Here is a 7,435-nt window from a genome sequence, read left to right on the forward strand (position 1 = left end):
TGGATGTCAGAAGAGACACTGAAACTTGCTCTCCAGCATAGAGATGCTAAAACAAATGGAGGAAATGAGGAGGTCCAAGAGCTGAACAGAAAATTTCAAAGATCAGCTCGAGAAGACAAAGTCAAATATTACAACAAAATGTGCAAAGATCTGGAGTCAGAAAACCACAAAGGATGAACACGCTCAGCATTTCTCAAGTGGGGGGAACTGAAGAAAAAATTCAAGCCTCGACTTTCATTATTGAAGGGTTCTCTGTGCAAATATATTACTGTATGATGCAGAAAGCATCAAAAGATGATGGAAGGAATACACAGAGACACTGTACCAAAAGGAAATGGTTGACATTCAACCATTTCAAGAGGTAGCTTATGATCAAGAGCCAATGATACTGAAGGAAGAAGTCCAAGGTGCATTGAAGGAATTGGCAAAGAGCAAGGCACCAGGAATTGATGGAATACAAATTGAAATCTTTCAAGAAAGTGAGGCAGCACAGGAGGCACTCACTCATCTATGCCAAGAAATTTGGAAGACAACTATCTGTCCAACTGATTGGAATAGATCCGTATTTGTGCCCATTCCAAAGAGAAGTGACCATTTACAATAGCCACCCAAAAGATGAAATACTTAGATAAAAATACAACAAGAGAAACAAAGACCTATGCAAAGAAAACTGCAAAACACTACTGAAAGAAACCAAAAGAGACTTACAAAAATGGGGGATTTTTTTTTTTTATTATTCCATGAGATACTGTGCTCATGGATAGGAAGATTTAACATGGTGAAAATATCAACAGTACCCAAAGCAATCTATAGATATAATGCAATCCCGACCCAGACTCTGTCATTTTTTTAAAGAGATGGAAAAACTAATCACTAATTTTGTATGGAAAGAAAGAGACCTTGGATAGGCAAAGTATTACTTGAGAAGGTGAACAAAGCTAGAGGCCTTTCACTCCCTGATTTAAAAAATTGCTGCCCAGCCACAGTGGTCAAAACAGCCTGGTACTAGAACAACGATAGATACATAGATTGATAGAACAGAATTGAGAAGCCAGGGGTAAATTCATCCATATTCAGTCAGCTGATCTTTGACAAAGGGCCAACACACATTAAATGAGGAAGAGACGATCTCTTCAGCAAATGGTGCTGGGAAAACTGTAAACCCATTTTCAAAGAAATGAAGCAAGACCCTAGCTCATACCATATACAAAAACGAATTCAACATGAATAAAAGACCTAAATGTAAAACCTAGAACTATAAAGATCATCAACAGAAAAATAGGGACAAACTTAGGGGCTCTGAATTATGGCATAGACACACTGTCAAAGGTAACTAAAAACACACAAACAATAGGAAGCAAAATAGATGACTGGGACCTGCTAAAAATTAAACACTTGTGTGCATCAAAAGAGTTTGCCAAAAGAAAACGAGAGCCCACAGACTGAAATGTATTTATTTATTTTTTGCAATGTACATCAGACAAGGAACTAATCTCTAAAATTTATAGAAAACTACAACACCTCTACAAAAAAAAAGAAAGACAAAAATACTAAATAACAAATAGATAGAGGACATGAACAAATGTTTCAGTAAAGAAAACATTAAGGCAACCAACAAGTATATGAAGAAATGCTCGCAATCATTAGTCATTTGTTGTTGTTAAGTACCGTTGAGTTGATTCTCACCCACAGCAACCCTGTATAGAGTTTCCAAGGAGCAGCTGGTAAGCTTAAACCACTGACCTTGCAGTTCAAATGGATTTGCAGCCTGGTGTATTAACCTACAGCACCACACTAGGACTCTGCAAATCAAAACAAAAATGTCATCTCACCCCAGCAGTAATAGCAAAGTGAAAAAAACAAACAGAAAAAAACCAATGCTGGCAATGGTGTGGAGAGACTGGGATCCTCCTACACTGCTGGTAGGATTGTAAAATAGTTCAAACCAACCTTGTGGTCCAGTGCTTATCCTACAGCACCACTCCAGGACTCTGAATATGGGTTAGCATTCCCAATTTACAGATAAGGAAATGGGGGCTCATAGGATTGTGTAGCTTGCCGGTGGCCACACAGCACATAGCACTCTTCCACATACATGCTTCAACCTTGCCATCCTCTGTAGGATGATTCTGGGATGTGTTCCATGGTTTCTCAGAAAGTCCCCTGTGGGACAGAGTCCCAGTTGCCCACAACTTTAACCCACCTGGGAATGCATTCTTTATTGTCCCTTCCCTGTTTCACGTCCCTCACCGTGCTTCCCAAGATCACACTCCAAATAGTATTCTAGTCCCTCTTTGAGTCTGCTTTTGGGGGAACTCATACTATGACAGTTAACCATCACTCCTCTTTGTTTCTCCTTTCTCTTATATCGAGTCCCCACCATATCCCAATTTTACAGATAGAAGAAACTAAAGTTCAGAGATGTGAAGTAACTTGTCCAGAGTAACACAGCAAATATTCATAATAATTCTTACCTCTTGGGATTGTCTTGGGGAAGTAATGAACCAACGATGGGATACAATCAAGCTTTGTAAACTGTAGTATTATGCATGTGTTGCTCAGTGTCCCTATCTCTCTTAATGATGATGGTGTGGAAGCTGACCCTCTGTGGTGCTCAGGGTGGCCATAAACATGCCAAAATACAATAGCTAATCAGTCCACACAATCAGTCCTCTGGGCAGCCTGGCAGTTTGAACCTATTATCTGTGATTCATTGGATCTGGGTCTGGACTGACTGTAATAGCCACCCATGCAGTGGGGGTGTTGACTTGGAAATTGTAATCCAGGCATAAAGTGGTATTTACACATGTGACAGCTCATCCAGGAGAAGGAGAAGTTTATTTAACAGTCAGAACAGATTGCAGAGTAACGCTCAATGGTCTCATCCAGAACACAGAAATTTGTCAGAAGTGAAAGTGAAGGAAATGCAGGTTGGGAAGACAAACCAGTCTTGGCCAAACCTGTTTAGCAGCGCTCAGACTTAGTCCCCGTGGAGGGCACACAGGTCAGCTTGTTCTGGAGAGGAGGCCATTAGAGCTGAGGAAGATGAAGTAAGTCACCAATAATCAGAGCAGCAACAGGAGCAATAATAATAGCCACCATTCATTACTGAGACCTCTTACAAGCACTTGACATGCAGTAGCTGACTTGATCCCTACAGCATACAGTTGGTGGGTAGGCTAGTCCCACTTTATTTATGAATGAAGAAATCAGAGCCTGGAGAGTCTTGTGACTTGACCTAGACCTCACAGTTTGGACTACTTTACACTTTCAAGCTTGTGGACCTCATATTTAACACCACTTGGAGGCATTAGGGGTACATTGACTCTTTCTTTAGCTGTTTAGTTGTTTTTTTATGCATGAAAATGCAATGTGGTATGGGAAAATGTCTTTCGATCAGGTTATCTTAGACAAATGACTTCACTTTCCAGGGATACGTCCTCTTCTACCAAACCATCAGTAATATCTGTACCATAGAATGCTGGTGTGAAGGAAGTGAGTTTACATATGTAGGTGACTGGCTCAGTGCTTGGCACATGCTACATGAACCCTACATACTACTTCTGTATCCCTCTCATTCCACTTCCAGTGGTGATAGACAAAGGGAAGTTTGGAGTATTCACTTCTTGCCAGACCTCATATCAATGAAAAGATCCCTTTTGTAAGGCAGAAATCTACAAGAGACAAATATAAGAAGGTTTTCACAGCAAACTCTTTTATTTGCTACACATTAAGTTATAAGCAGGAATTGCCTACCCTGGCTTCTCTGTCCTTAACTGATGAGGTCTCTCTCTTTGGACTATTTCAAGTGTTCCAAGAGAACAGGTGAGTCATTCTTACCCACAGCCCAATTGACATATGAAAGGCAATCTCTCATGGTCAAGTTCAATGGCTACAACTGGTCACTGACTCTCTCTCTTGAGGAAAATAATCTTCTCTTTTTACCCAAGATATTGACAGTGATTCAGGCTAGGATGCTAAGTGAGGCTTATGAGAAGTGCTAAGGATTTAAAAAAAGCAAAACAGAACAAAACCTAAAGTTGTATCAGAGCAAAAGATACCAAGGTCAAGAGATGATCACTTCTCTGAGGAGATAGTATGGTGAAGTCAGATGAGCTATTTTCCTTCTTTCTGTTCAGGACTGAGACTAATTGTTATATAACTTGTACCTGGCATACCTGCACAGGACATGGAGCTAGTTAAGGTTTTTTATGTCAACTTGACTGGGCCAGGATTCGCAATGGTTTGGCAGTTGAGACATAGATATCCCTATAATGAAACCTAATACAATGTAATTAACTTTATGGTGATTGGTTATGAGCAGCCAATCAATTGAAAGGAGGTTTCCTCAGGGTTGTGGCTTACTTCCACTATGTTAGACATTCAGACAAAGCTTGTTTGCTTTCTGATGGGTCTGGATCTTGCATCGGCTTGAGCCAATGAGCTGCTCTATTAGCTGCTGATACTGGGAGCCATCACCAACCTGCCTGTCTGCCTGCCAGACCTACAGACTTGCCTATCTGCCTGTCTGCTGATCTAGGTTCACCTGATTCAGACTTGAGACTTTCCCACCTCTACAATTGTAAACCATTTCCTTGATATAATCTTCTTTTTACATATACATATATATGTTTCACTGGTTTTGCTTCTCTAGAGAACCCAGCCTAAGACACAGGCACTATTTATTCGGACTATAATATAAATAAGGAGCGCTGGTAGCGTAGTGGTTACTAATCGGGCTGCGAACCTTAAGGTCAGCGGTTCGAAACTACCAGCTGCTCCGCGGGAGAAAGATGAGGCATTCTACTCCCGTAAAGATTTACACCCTCGGAAACCCTGTATAGGGTCGCTATGGGTCGGAACCGACTCGACGGCACATAACAACAACAACAACATAATATAAATAACATCTATGTTGTTGTTGCTAGCTACTGTTTAAGTTGATTTTGATTCATAGCAATCTAAATAAAACAGAACAAAACATTGTCCAATCCTGCACTGCTCTCACCTGTAGAGTTAGACAAGACAATCCTGTCAACTGTGTCTTTATCTTTTCTGAAAGAGGCATGATCATTAAGGTAGAACAGGATCATGTGTGACTTGAATTTCAGGGTGGAAGAAGAAGTGGTTAGAGAGACCCTGGCTACTTTTATAATATTTATAATAATGATATGTAATCAATAATGAACACATATGGAATAAAATGTATTGTTGTTGCTAAGTGCCGTCGAGTTAATTCTGATTTATAATGACCCTGCATAGGCTTTCTGAGGAGCAACTGGTGGGTTTGAACCATCATCCTTGTGGCTTAAACTGGCCTTACTGTCCAGCGCTTTATCCTACTGCACCACGCCAGGACTCTGTAAAATGTATCAGGGTGTCTACTAATCATTTTCATCTATTGTCCCACTTTCACTCACTAGAATACTGTTATGCCCAACCAACAGCAATTTTCCCTTCTTCCTCCCAGGTACGTTTTGTTTAGGTGACAGCGTAGCCTGCCTTACAGGATCCATCATGACCATCTAAGTCAGCCATGGCAACCTTATTCCCCTAAGCCAGTGGTTGGTCTAGGAGTAGGCGTATGAGATGGATTGAATTGTATCACCCTAAAATATGTGTTGAAATTCTAACCCATGTACCTGCCAATATGACCCACTTTGGAAATAGGTGTTTCCTTTTGTTGTGTTAATGTGGCCATGCCAGAATAGGACAGGTCCTAAACCTGCTGTTGTTAAGTGCTGTTGAGTCCATTCTGACTCACAGAGACCCTATGTAGGGTGAGTTTGAACCACTGACCTTTTAGTTAGCAGTCTAGTGCTCATCCTGCAACACCACACCAGGGCTCGGTTTTCAGTGGTATCTTATAAAAAGAGCAGAATAGACACAGTGGCACACATTCATAGGGAAGACGGATACCAAGGAACTCAGGACTACCAACGAGGAAGAGGCCTCCCGCAGAGTCAGTGCCCTGATTTGGACTTCGCCCTACCGAAACTACAGACAATAAATTCCTGGTCTTCATTAGGCCCCATGACCCTGAGACCAGAAGACCTCGATGGTTCCCGGCTACTACTACCACTTGCTCTGAAAGGGTTCACATCACAAGGTCCTGGAGAGAGTGGGAGAAAAATGTGGAACAAAACTCAAAATAATAATTTTTTTAAAAGGCCAGTCTTACTGTAAGACTTACTGATCTGGTGTAGCACTGTGGGCTAAGTACTGGACTTTAAAATTGGTTTGAACCACAGGGTCACTGGTTCAAACTCACCAACCACACTGTGGAAACCCTAGACAGGGTTGCTATGAGTCGGAACCGACTCAACGGCACTTAATAACCATTCGCTTTTTAGATCTGGAACTGAACTCACCCTCTGTAGCTCAATTTTCAGCTTAAATGATGGCTAGTTCTATGCTGTTGTTGTTAAGAGCCCTCAAGTCAGTTCCGACTCACAACGATCCTGAATAGGGTTTCTAAGAACAGCTGGTGGTTTGAACTGCCAGCCTTGTGGTTACTGTTGTTGTTGTTGTCGTTGTTAGGTGCCATCAAATTGGTACCAACCCATAGCGACCTTATGCACAGCAGAAAGAAACTGCCCAATCCTGGGCCAACTTCACTACTGTTGCCACGCTTGAGTCCATCGATGCTGCCACTTGGCCAATCCATCTCGTTGGGGGTCTTCTTCTTTTTCTCTGACCCTCCATCTTACCAAACATGATATCCTTCTCCAGTGACTGGTCCCTCCTGACAATATGTCCAAAGTATGAGAGACGAAGTTTGTGGTTACTAGTGCAGTGTTTATTCTATAGCAGCCTGTAAGACGAACAAGAACACTAGCGAGGTATACAGACCTTAGAACAACGAGCCATAGAATAATCAACCATTTGAGATCAAAAGGGTAGTATTTGTCTAAGTACCAAGTTCAGAAGGATTAGGAAAGAAGGAAGAATAGAAGAAACAAGAAACACAGGAAGAAAGTGGAATAAATGATGTTACATCGAGGGGATTATACTCAAAGAGATGAAACAAAATGTGTCTGAATAGTTGAATGCAAAACTGATGATCTCCCAATTCACAAGAGAAAAATTTTAAAGAGAATGAAAAAATAAATAAAAAAGGAATAAATTCCTTTTCTTGAAAGCCAGCCACTTGCGGTCATTTTCCTTTTGGCAGCTGTAGGTATGAAATCAGACATGGCTAATGAAAAAATAAAAGGAAGTCATATATTTTCCAAGGTTGGAAAATGTTTTCTTCCCTGTAAGAGAAAGGTTATGGAAAAGACTATTTTTATCCATATTGTCTACTCCTTTCTCCCAAGTGTTGCTTGGGGCTGGTATGGTCTTCTATTGAGCCCCTTCAAGGAAGGCCCAGAGAATCAGAGAGATACTAACCCAGAGCCCCGACATCGCTGAACTGCTGAACCAACACTGAAAT

This window comes from Chrysochloris asiatica, unplaced genomic scaffold (genome assembly GCF_000296735.1).
Source record: "Chrysochloris asiatica unplaced genomic scaffold, ChrAsi1.0 scaffold00048, whole genome shotgun sequence".
Taxonomy (NCBI): domain Eukaryota; kingdom Metazoa; phylum Chordata; class Mammalia; order Afrosoricida; family Chrysochloridae; genus Chrysochloris; species Chrysochloris asiatica.